The following is a 12,139-nucleotide window of genomic DNA, read 5'->3' as shown; positions in this document are numbered from 1 at the left end:
AGCCCCATGTTCCTGTTTCCACTCTGATCCCCCAACTCCCACACTGTGGTGAATGAAAGTGGGACTTTTTCTAGTTTTCTGACCTTTACTATCTCTTCTAGGACAGGCATTTTCTATTCTTTGCTCAATGCAGTTGGTGTTTCCTATCCATGGGTTATGCATCTGCAGACCATCCACAGGTCAGATTTGCAGTTGGCTGAACTCACAGATACAGGATCCACTAAATGACTTGAACATGCAGGAATTTTGGTATCCGTGGAAGTTCCTGAAACCAATCTCCTGTAGATATCGAGGGAAGACTGTATCTTTGGTCCATGCCTTCTTGCTGGGAAAGTGTTTAGGTCTAAAAACCTGCCTTCTGGCAGAGGTACTCCCCTCTCCTCATATTTTTTGTCTTTGGAGAATCATGTCAAACAGATTCCTGAACAAAGCTGCTGTTGATGCTTCTGAAGCGTGTGTCGCTGGGGCTTAGAGACTGGCAGTGCCTCTGCTGAGGGCACCTTCAGATGAAGTCCTTCTCTGCTTTTGGATATTCAATCCTTAAGCAGCATTTTCTCTTGTGGCTTCTTTTGCTGCAGCTCTGGATTTGCCTCTTATGTATTAGCTTCCCCTTCCCTGACGCTCCTTTTTTTGGGGGAAGGTTCCACTGACCTCTAACGGATCACTATGTTTCTCAAGCTGGTCTCCTGCTTTCCCAAGTTGTTTGCTGGAATTAAGAGCCTGTCTTTCTTTCACATTTTCTTTGACTTCTGACCCAGACATTTGTTCTCAATTGCCCTCCTCTGGTGTTGTGGGATGTCCTGTAATGAAAAATATCAAATGAACAGATGAATGGATAAACATTCATTTAACTGCTTGGCAATAACAAGTGAGGAACTGTTCAGTTCAGTACAGTTGCTCAGTCGTGTATGACTCTGCAGCCCATGGACTGCAGCACACCAGGCCTCCCTGTCCATCACCAACTCTGGGAACTAGCTCAAACTCATGTCCATTGAGTCAGTGATGCCATCCAACCATCTCATCCTCTGTCATCCCCTTCTCCTCCCACTTTCAATCTTTCCCAGCATCAGGGTCTTTTCAAATGAGTCAGTTCTGCACATCAGGTGGCAAAGTACTTTAGTTTCAGCTTCAGCATCAGTCCTTCCAATGAATATTCAGTACTAATTTCCTTTAGGATGGACTGGTTTGATCTCCTTGAAGTCCAAGGGACTCTCATGAGTCTGCTCCAAAACCGCAGCTCAAAAGCATCAATTCTTTGGTGCTCAGCTTTCTTTATAGTCCAACTCTCACATTCATATATGACTACTGGAAAAACCAAAGCTTTGACTAGATGGACCTTTGTTGGCAAAGTTGTGTCTCTGATTTTTAATATGCTGTTTAGGTTGGTCATATCTTTCCTTACAAGGAGTAAGCTTAATTTTATGGCTGCAGTCACCATCTGCAGTGATCTTGGAGCCCAAGAAAATAAAGTCTGTCACTTTTTCCATTGTTTCCCCATCTATTTGCCATAAAGTGATGGGACCAGATGCCATGATCTTAGTTTTATGAATCATGAGTTTTAAGCCAACTTTTTCACTCTCCTCTTTCACTTTCAGTAAAAGGCTCTTTAGTTCTTCTTCACTTTCTGACATAAGGGTGGTGTCATCTGCATATCTGAGGCTATTGATATTTCTCCCGGCAATCTTGATTCCAGCTTGTGTTTCTTCCAGCGTTTCTCATGATGTACTCTGCATATAAGTTAAATAAGCAGAGTGACAATATACAGCCTTGATGTACTCCTTTCCCAATTTGGAACTAGTCTGATGTTCCATGTCCAGTTCTAACTGTTGCTTTCTGACCTGCATACAGATTTCTCAAGAGACAGGTCAGGTGGTCTGGTATTCCCATCTCTTTCAGAATTTTCCACTGTTTTTTGTGATCTACACAGTCAAAGGCTTTGGCATAGTCAATAAAGCAGAAGTAGATGTTTTTCTGGAACTCTCTCACTTTTTCGATGATCCAACAGATGTTGGCAATTTGATCTCTGGTTCCTCTGCCCTTTCTAAATCCAGCTTGAACATCTGGAATTTCAAGGTTAATGTACTGTTGAAGCCTGGCTTGGAGAATTTTGAGCATTATTTTGCTAATGTGTGAAATGAGAGCAATTCTGTGGTAGTTTGAACATTCTTTAGCATTGCCTTTCTTTGGGATTGGAATGAAAACTGACCTTTTCCAGTCCTGTGGCCACTGCTGAGTTTTCCAAATTTGCTGACATATTGAGTGTAGCACTTTCACAGCATCACCTTTAAGAATTTGAAATAGCTCAACTGGAATTCTATCACCTCCACCAGCTTTGTTAGTAGTGATGCTTCCTAAGGCCCACTTGACTTCGCATTCCAGGATGTCTGGCTCTAGGTGAGTGATCACACCATCATGAGTATATTGGTCATGAAGATCTTTTTTGTACAGTTCTTCTGTGTATTCTTGCCACCTCTTCTTAATATCTTCTGCTTCTCTTAGGTCCATAACATTTTTATCCTTTATTTTGGGCATCTTTGCCTGAAATATTCCCTTGGTATTTCCAATTTTCTTGAAGAAATCTCTAGTATTTCCCATTCTGTTGTTTTCCTCTTTTTCTTTGCATTAATCACTGATGAAGGCTTTCTTATCTCTCCTTGCAGTTCTTTGTAACTCTGCTTTCAAATGGGTATATCTTTTGTTTTCTCCTTTGCATTTTACTTCTCTTCTCTTCACAGCTATTTGTAGCTCCTCAGACAACCATTTTGCCTTTTTACATTTCTTTTTCTTGGGAATGGTCTTGGTCACTGCCTCCTATACAATGTCATGAACCTCCGTCCATAGTTCTTCAGGCACTCTGTCTATCAGATCTAATCCCTTGAATCTATTTCTCACTTCCACTGTATAATCGTAAGGGATTTGATTTAGGTTATACCTGAATGGTCTAGTGGTTTGCCCTACTTTCTTCAATTTAAATATTAATTTGGCAATAAGGAGTTCATGATCTGAACCACAGTCACCTTCCCATCAGCTTCCCATCTTGTTTTTGCTGACTGTATAGAGCTTCTACATCTTTGGCTGCAAAGAATATAATCAATCTGATTTTGGTATTGACCATCTGGTGATGTCCATGTGTAGAGTTTTCTCTTGTGTTTTTGGAAGAGGGTGTTTGCTATGACCAGTGTGTTCTCTTGGCAAAATTCTATTAGTCTTTGCCCCACTTCATTCTGTACTCCAAGGCCAAATTTACCTGTTACTCCAGGTATTTCTTGACTTTCTACTTTTGCATTCCAGTCCCCTGTAATGAAAAGGACATCTTTTTTTGGTGTTAGTTCTAGAAGGTCTTGTAGGTCTTCATGGAACCCTTCAGTTTCTTCAGCATTACTGGTCAGGGCATAGACTTGGATTACCGTGATAGTGAATGGTTTGCCTTGTAAATGAACAGAGATCACTCTGTCGTTTTTGAGATTGCATCCAAGTACTGTATTTCAGACTCTTGTTGACTGTGATGGCTACTCCATTTCTTCTAAGGGATTCTTGCCCACAGTAGTAGATATACTGGTCATCTGAGTTAAATTCACCCATTCCAGTCCATTTTAGTTTGCTGATTCCTAAAATGTCAATGTTCACTCTTGTCATCTGCTGTTTGACCATTTCTAATTTTCCCTGATTCATGGACCTAACGTTCCAGGTTCCTATACAATATTGTTCTTTACAGCATCGGGCTTTACTTCCATCACCAGTCACATCCACAGCTGGGTGTTGTTTTTGCTTTGACTCCATGTCTTCATTCTTTCTGGAGTTACTCTCCACTGATCTCTAGTAGCATATTGGGCACCTACCAACCTGGGGAGTTCATCTTTCAGTGTCCTATCCTTTTGCCTTTTCATACTGCTCATGGGGTTCTCAAATACTGAAGTGGTTTGCCATTCCTTTCTCCCATGGAAAAACGTTTTGTCAGAACTCTCCACCATGACCTGTCCATCTTGGGTGGCCCTACACGGCATGGCTCATAGTTTCATTGAGTTAGGTGCAGGAGCAGCGGCTGCGCGGCACTGGAGCGACTGTGAGGAGATACCCCGTGTCCAATGGTAGAGGAGCCCCAGCAAGACAGTAGAAGGCATGAAATCACATTTAGAATCAAACCCCATACACGCCAGAGATGCTCAGAGGGCTCAAACAAACCTTGTGCGCCCAGGGAACTGTTGACTCACTCTAAACAGAAGGCTACCCGACTCAGAAGGCTATTCTCTGTGCTAAACCAGACTCTAAAGGTGACATACTGTATGATTCCATTTATATGGAAATCTAGAGATTCATTGTATGGTCATTCTGAAAATGTCAGGAACATCCCTTATTTTTGAAAAAATCTTGTCCAGTTTCTCCTGCTGGAGTGAGGTAATCCCTCCTGGGAGAGTCTCCCATCAGAACAGAATGTAGCTCGGTCCTGGTCTCAGTGTGTACTTACCCTTCCTGGTTCTCCTTTCATCTTTGAAATGCTTTCTTTTAGAATTTTAATTCTACAGATTTCTTGATCATGCTCCCATGACGTGAAGGCAGTGCTCCAAGGTCTGTAACCTTTTAATCAATCAAGTAATGCTTTGAGTATTTTATGTGACCTTTTTCGGCTTTTCCTCTAAAATCTGTCCAGAAACTATTGAATAGAGTTTTTAAATCTTTAAAGGAGCTGTCTTACCATGAATTTTCATCTTAAAGCAGCCTCATAGGAATACTCTGAACAACATTTGATTCTCTGAGTATCCATGGACCGGTCAAGTTGGCACGTAAAATTAATCATCATCATTGTCTGAAACTGTGGAATCAGACAGTGGTGATGGTTGCATACATTTTGAATATACTAAAACCACTGAATTGTACACATTAAAATTTGGTTAAAATTGTGAATTTTTGTTATGTAATTTTAATCTCAATTTTAAAAAGTTAAAACCACAGGAAATACCACTGCATATATATAATATAATGCATATATATGTATTTAGAGAAAGATACCCATGTATATAAATATATATGCATAAGAATTGACAGTAACAAGGGCTAGCAGAGATACAGAGTAAGTATAATTCTTGTGCATTGCTGTTGGAAATGAAAAATGATACAGTCATTTTGAAAAATGTTTGCTAGTTTCTTAAAAAATTAACTATACACTTACTTTAAGACTCAGGAGAAGTGCAGACATTCACATTAAAACTGTATGTGAATGTCGATATCTGCTTTATTTTACTCTCTCTGCCTCCTAAATGGAAACAATGCACCGTACTTCGTGGGTGAGTGGATGAGCAGTCTGTGTCATGCTGGGCAGTAGCAAGGCAGGAACTGTTGACACACCCCAAACAGAAGGATGTCAGATGCACTATGACAAGTGCAAGAAGCCAGGTTCAAAAGGCAACATACTGTATGGTTCTACTTATAAGGAAATCTAGAGGATTATGTGGACATTCTGGAAAAGGCGGAAGTGTAAAGACAGATAATAGAGCAATAGTTTACAGGTTCTGAGGATAAGGATAGGGGATGACTAAACAAGAGGTGAGGGGGGACTTGGGGGCTGATGAAACTGTTCTGTATCTTCACTGGGGTAATAGTTACACAACATATGTATTTGTCGAAACTCCCAGAACTACATGGTTAAAAAAAGTCTAAATTTTATTACACAAAATTATCTTAATTTATAAAAATGGAGGAAATGCATGTATGTGTCCCTGGCATGTGCATGGGTGCTCAATCACTTAGTCGTGTCTGACTCTTTGCAACCGCAGGGGCTGTAGCCCACCAGGCTCCTCTGTCCATGGGATTCTCCAGGCAAGAATACTGGGGTGGGTTGCCATTTCCTCCTGCAGGGGATCTTCCCGACCCAGGGATCGAACCCATATCTCCTGTGGCTCCTTTGGCAGGCAGATTCTCTACTACTGAGCCACACACCATCTGACATATAATCAGGTACTCAGTAAATGTTGAACATAACCTTTTTTAAAAAAGGTTAAATGATACTGATACCTAAAACAAAAGCTAAACTTTAATTTGCTGTAAGTTATTGAAACTTTTTCTGTCAGCTCTATTGAGATAATAAATCCTTGAGGGTATTAGAAAAATTAAGTTGTGAATAGTTGAATTAAAGTTTCCATGACCTTTGTACGTCCTTAATTTGGGGCAGGTATTTCATTTGCCCTTGATTTATGAAGTGCCAGAGAGAGCCCAGCTGTCTTCAATTTGAATGGAAAGGAGGATGTTTAAAGGGGCTTGAGTCTCAAATTGTGGCTGACAGAACACTTAAGAGTCCCTATGTGAGGTAAAATGAGAAAGGTGAGCAGAAAGTAATGCGTGGTCCCTAAAACTAAGTCTATTCAATTTATAAGACTGCCCCTTATTCTGACATCAGGTACTTTCTTCTTTTTGGGGGGAATTAAATGGCTCTATTTTATTCTATTTATAAAATGGCTTTTATTTATGAAGAATCTGTCTGGTAATACCAGTTAAGATCCAAGCTGAGGGTGTTGTGTGCAAGGTCAAGAACCTGGCCGTGCCAGCTAGCCCATCCGTGATCGTAGTTTCCACTCTTCATCGTTTCATCTCTGCCCAGGATTTTGCACTCAGCTGACCTCAGCAAAGGCAGCAGCCTAATGCATCTCAGAAATGTTTTGAAAATTCACGAGGCATTTTCTAAGTTCCAAAGACTTACTCAGAAGTTTTGGATTGAAATGATCAAAATCTAGGCTTTGCAGGTCACACGTTTTCCCCTCTGAAGGGCGGAATTCATACCTCTTCAGATACTTTGCTGTTCCACCCTGTGTGCCTGGGAGACAAACAGAATAGCCCTGGTTCCATCTTTGTTGTGTTTGGATCATGCCTTTCACCCTGGACTCAAACAGGATGCCACCGTGGCCACAAAGTCACACAAGTGCTCCATTTGTAGCTTCACCTGCAGGGAGAAGTCCTTCCATAGGCCTGTAAGAACATGCCTTCTAAAGACATTCTATGAGCTGAGTATCATTTCACTACGACTCTGCTGACAGCCATGTTTATTTTTGCAACCACCCCAAAACTAGGCTGCCATGATGTGCAACAGGCTCTAGGAGCTCAGAGTCCAAACTGCCTGCTGTTGGCCAGCACTTTAGGATCAACCTAAATTTGTCTTGACAAATTATCAGTTCAGTTCAATTACTCAGTCATGTCTGACTGTTTGCGACCCCACGGACTGCAGCATACCAGGCTTCCCTGCCGGAGTCCTGCTCCAGCTGGTCCAGGGGTTCCCTCAGGATGGACGGCGTCGGCGGAGAGAAGAAACAGCGAGACTAGGCAGGTGTGAGGCAGTGTCTGAGCTTTATTTTTCAAAGGGAGCTTTTTATATCTTAAGTTGTACATAGAGGAAAATGTAAAATGTAGAGTCATGCCAAATTAGCTCAACCGGTCAGCAGTTTTTTGACCTTATCAAAACCAGGATACTTTTTTGTATATCTTATTTACAAAAGTCTCATGTTGTTTACATCATCTTCTGTCCTGGAGGCCTGCTAACATCTTATGACTCTTTATTGATAAGGGTTGATCAGCCAGAACACTTTTTCTAAAAGTATTTTTGTATCAGGCATAGAACGTGCCAGAGCTACATTTTTTAAAGAATACAGGCACAGTGGATTATGACAAAGAAAGGATTCATTAACTCAAAGTTTCAAAGTAAAACCTGTTTTTTATAATCTATCTTTTGCCTTGAGCTTAAGGGAAAAGAATATGGTCGCATAAAGTCATGGTACGGCGGGCTGAAACAATGTAGCACCAAGGTCAGTTCTTTCACAAAAATCACCAGCTAGATTAACAACTGTCTTACTATTTTTATATTAAGGCTAAACCTTTATTTTTATAAGTCTCTAACTATTATACCTTTATTAAATAGGCTCAGGGCGTTAAGAGCAAAAACATAGCAAGTAACGGTTTTGTAAAGTAATATTTTTTGTGTTTTTCCAATAGGCTTTTTCCCCCTCGAAGGGCTCTGTGCCCATTGGGGCCTTTTATGCATTCAGGCTCTCAATGCTGTTTATTGTTGAGGAGTAGTCATGTATACTAGTTCTAAAGGTACAGGCACATTTGTCAAGCAAACTAAGATGCTAGCAAAAGGAGCTTAGATTAAAATACTCTTTTTTATGGATAATCTTATAGAGTGCCACCGTTTGGGGGGCATGTTGATTAGAGTTTTAAATTGACCTGGTTAGGAAAGGATCGGGGAAGGCCTTCTGCCTAAGTCACAGAAATTAGGGAGCAGTCTATTATAGCAAGCATCAGAAAGATATCTTTAACGTGAGCGCCGAGGCAGCTTATCGAAATCCCTGAAGCCTGAGTTGCCTTGCTCATCAGGTCTTCTCCTCATGACCTTGTCATGGATGGGATCTCGTGTGCTGGCTCCCGGCACTTCCCTGTCCTTCACTATCTCCCAGAGTTTGTTCAGACTCATCTCCATTGAGGCAGTGATGCTATCCAGCCATCTCATCCTGTGTCGCTCCCTTTTCCTCTTGCCATCAATCTTTCCCAGCATCAGGGTCTTTTTCAATGAGCTGGCTGTTCACATCAGGTGGCCAAAGTATTGGAGCTTCAACTTCAGCATCAGTAATCCAGTGAATATTCAGGGTTGATTTCCTTCAGGATTGACTGGTTTGATCTCCTTGCAGTCCAAGGGACTCTCAAGAGTCTTCTCTAGCACCACAATTCAAAAGCATCAAACGATCAGCCTTCTATATGGTCCAACTCACATCCGTACCTGACTTCTAAAAAGAACGTAGCTTTGACTGTATAGACTTTTGTCTGCAAAGTGATGTTTCTGTTTCGTAATATGCTCTCTAGATTTGCCATAACTTTTCTTCCAAGGAGCAAGCTTCTTTTAATTTCATGGCTGCAGTCACCATCTGCAGTGATTTTGGAGCCCCCCAAAATAGTCTTTCTCTGTTTCCACTGTTTCCCCTTCTGTTTGCCATGAAGTGATGGCATCCATGCCATGATCTTCAGTTTTTGAATGTGGAGTTTTAAGCCAACTTTTTCATTCTCCTCTATCACATTCATCAAGCGGCTCTTTAGTTACTCTTTGCTTTCTGCCATTAGGGTGGTATCATCTGCCTATATGAGGTTGTTGATATTTCTACTGGCAATCTTGAATCCAGCTTGTGATTCATCCAGCCCCACATTTTGCATGATGTACTCTGTATACAAGTTAAATAAGCAGGGTGACAATATACAGCCTGTTGTACTCTGTTCCCAATTTGGAACCAGTCCATTGTTCCATGTTTGGTTTTAACTGTTGCTTCTTGGCCTGCATATAGGTTTCTCAGGAGGAAGGTAAGGTGGTCTGGTATTCCCATCTCTTTAAGAATTTTCCAGTTTGTTGTGATCCACACAGTGAAAGGCTTTAGTGTAGTCAATGAATTAGAAGTATATGTTTTTTTTCTGGAATTCCCTTGCTTTTTCTGTGACCCAATGACATGGTCAAGCAAGAGATGCAAGAGTCAGCATTGACACCTTAGGAGTCAGTGAACTAAAATGGATGGGAATGGATGAATTTAATTCAGATGACCATTATATCTACTACTGTGGGCAAGAATCCCTTAGAGGAAATGGGGTAGCCCTCATAGTTAACAAAAGAGTCCAAAATACAGTCCTTGGATGCAATCTCAAAAACAACAGAATGATCTTGGTTCATTTCCCAGGCAAACCATTCAACATCACAGTAATCCACGTCTGTGCCCCACCCACTGATGCTAAAGAAGCTGTGTCAAGCGATTCTATGAAGACCTACAAGACCTTCTAGAACTAACACCAAAAAAGAGGTCTTTTACATCATAGGGGATTGGAATGTAAAAGTAGGGAGTCAAGAAATAGCTGAAATAAGATGCAAGTTTGGTCTTGGACTACAAAATGAAGCAGGGCAAAGGCTGACAAAGTTTTGCCAGAAGAACATACTTGTCATAGCAAACACCCTCTTCCAGGAACACAAGAGAAGACTACACATGGGCATCACCAGGTGGTTAATACCGTAATAAGATTGATTGTATTCTTTGCTGCTAAAAATGGAGAAGCTCTATACAGTCAGCAAAAACAAGACCTGGAGCTGACTGTGGCTCAGATCATCAGCTCCTTATTGCAAAATTAAGACTTAAAGAAAATAGGGAAAACTACTAGGCTATTCAGGTATGACCTAAATCAAATTCCTTATAATTATACAGTGGAAGTGACAGATAGATTCAAGGGATTAGGTCTGATAGACAAAGCCTGAAGAACTATGGATGGAGGTTTATAACACTGTGCATGAGGCAGTAACCAAAACCATCTCAAAGAAAAAGAAAAGCAAGAAGGAAAAATTGTTGTCTCAGGAGGCCTTGCAAATAGCAGAGAAAAGAAGAGAAAGGGAAAGATACCTAACTGAATGCAAAGTTCCAGAGAATAGCAAGGAGAGACAAGAAAGCTTTCTTAAGTGAACAGTGCAGAAAAAATAGAGGAAAACAATAGAATGGGAAGACTAGACATCTCTCTGAGAAAATTGGAGATACCAGGGGAACATTTCATGCAAAGGTGGGCACAATAAAGGACAGAAATGGCAAAGACCTAGCAGAAGCAGAAAAGATTAAGAAGAGGTGGTAAGAATACACAGAAGAACTGTACAAGAAAGGTCATTAATGACCCAGATAACCAGGATGGTGTGACATGCTGGAGTGTGAAGTCAAGTGGGCCTTTGGAAACATTAGTATGAACAAAGCTAGTGGAGGTGATGGACGTCCAGCTGAGCTATTTCAAATCCTAAAAGATGATGCTGTTAAAGTGCTGCACTCAATATGCCAGCAAATCTGGAAAACTCAGCAGTGGCCGCAGGAATGGAAAAGATGTTTCCATTCCAATCCCAAAGAAGGGCAATGCCAAAGAATGTTCAGACCTTCTATACAATTGTACTCATTTCACATGCTAGCAAGGTAAAGCTCAAAACCCTTCAAGCTAGGCTTCAATAGTATGTGAGCTGAGAACTTCCAGATGTACAAGCTGGATTTAGAAACTCAAAGGAACCAGAGACCAAATTGCCAACAACAATTGGATCTTAGGAAAAGCAAGGGAATTCCAGAAAATACTGTATAATAATTACACTCATTAACTGTTGATACAATTCTATGCGTATGCAGTTTTCCTTACAGATATTTTTGTCAATCATTCCTTTTAACAAGCCCATAAACAAGCCTACAATATCAATTGTTCTTTGCCTTGGAGACTATAATTTCTCTCCCTTCTCCCATCTTCTTGTCTCCCAATCTTGGACTGATAGTGTAAGATAAAAGACTGATCCACTTGCCTTAAGGTGGGATTAACTTTATATTGAAAATGTGCATGGGGTCAGACTGAAGTCAGTCTCTGGCTGAAACCATATTTGACTCTTATTTTTTTACCCCTGACTATTCTGCCTTTTGGGCTTCTTAGGTGACTTAGTGGGTAAAGAACCCTCCTGCCAATGCAGGAGATAAGGGGAGACTTGGGTTTGATCTCTGGTTCGGGAACATTCCCTGAAGGAGGATATGGAAACTCACTCCAGTATGCTTGCCTGGAGAATCCCATGGACAGAGGAGCCTACAGTCAGTCCATAGGGTCACAAAGAGCTGGACATGACTGAAGGAACTGAGCATTCACACACGTTCTGTTTCTTTCTGTCACCTCTCCCTGTTCTCCTGACAGCATCCCACAAACAGTTATTTGAATAAGAATCTCTGTCTCAGGCTCTGCTTCTGGAGAACTCGATCAAGACTGGCATGACCTCAAAGTTGCCACAAATGGTACAGATGTGGAAAAGTCCAGCTGCCTTTGAGAAAATTTGTCAAGAGCGCTTCCCACTAGGGATAGTCCAGAATACGTGGCAATAAACCAACCCAGCCTCATCTTTTCGTGGGGAGAAAGTTAGCCTCTGCATTTCAGGTTATTTTCCTGAAAGACAGGAAGAGCATTGTTGGTATTCAGTAAAGCATATGATACATCATAACGTTGGAGAGTCTGGGACATAAAAGTACACATGGTATTGAGGGGTGTATAAATGTCTTGTGGCTACTGGAACAAACTCCCACAAACTTAGTAGCATAAAATAAATTTATTCTCTCATAGTTTTGAAGTCCAAGTG

General features: G+C 41.1%; 1 long non-coding RNA gene across 1 annotated transcript in view; it reads left to right on the top strand.

Moving 5' to 3' along the window:
• The window catches only part of LOC145519063 (uncharacterized), a 62,628-nt gene that overhangs the window by 37,326 nt on the left and 13,163 nt on the right, over nt 1-12,139 (top strand). The window lies entirely within an intron of this gene.

Source organism: Giraffa tippelskirchi, chromosome 8 (assembly GCF_054371585.1).
Source record: "Giraffa tippelskirchi isolate mGirTip1 chromosome 8, T2T-mGirTip1v1.2.pri, whole genome shotgun sequence".
In the NCBI taxonomy this organism is placed as follows: Eukaryota; Metazoa; Chordata; class Mammalia; order Artiodactyla; family Giraffidae; genus Giraffa; species Giraffa tippelskirchi.
The sequence above is the reverse complement of the archived record's forward strand: the minus strand, read 5'-3'. Positions and strand labels throughout refer to the sequence as shown.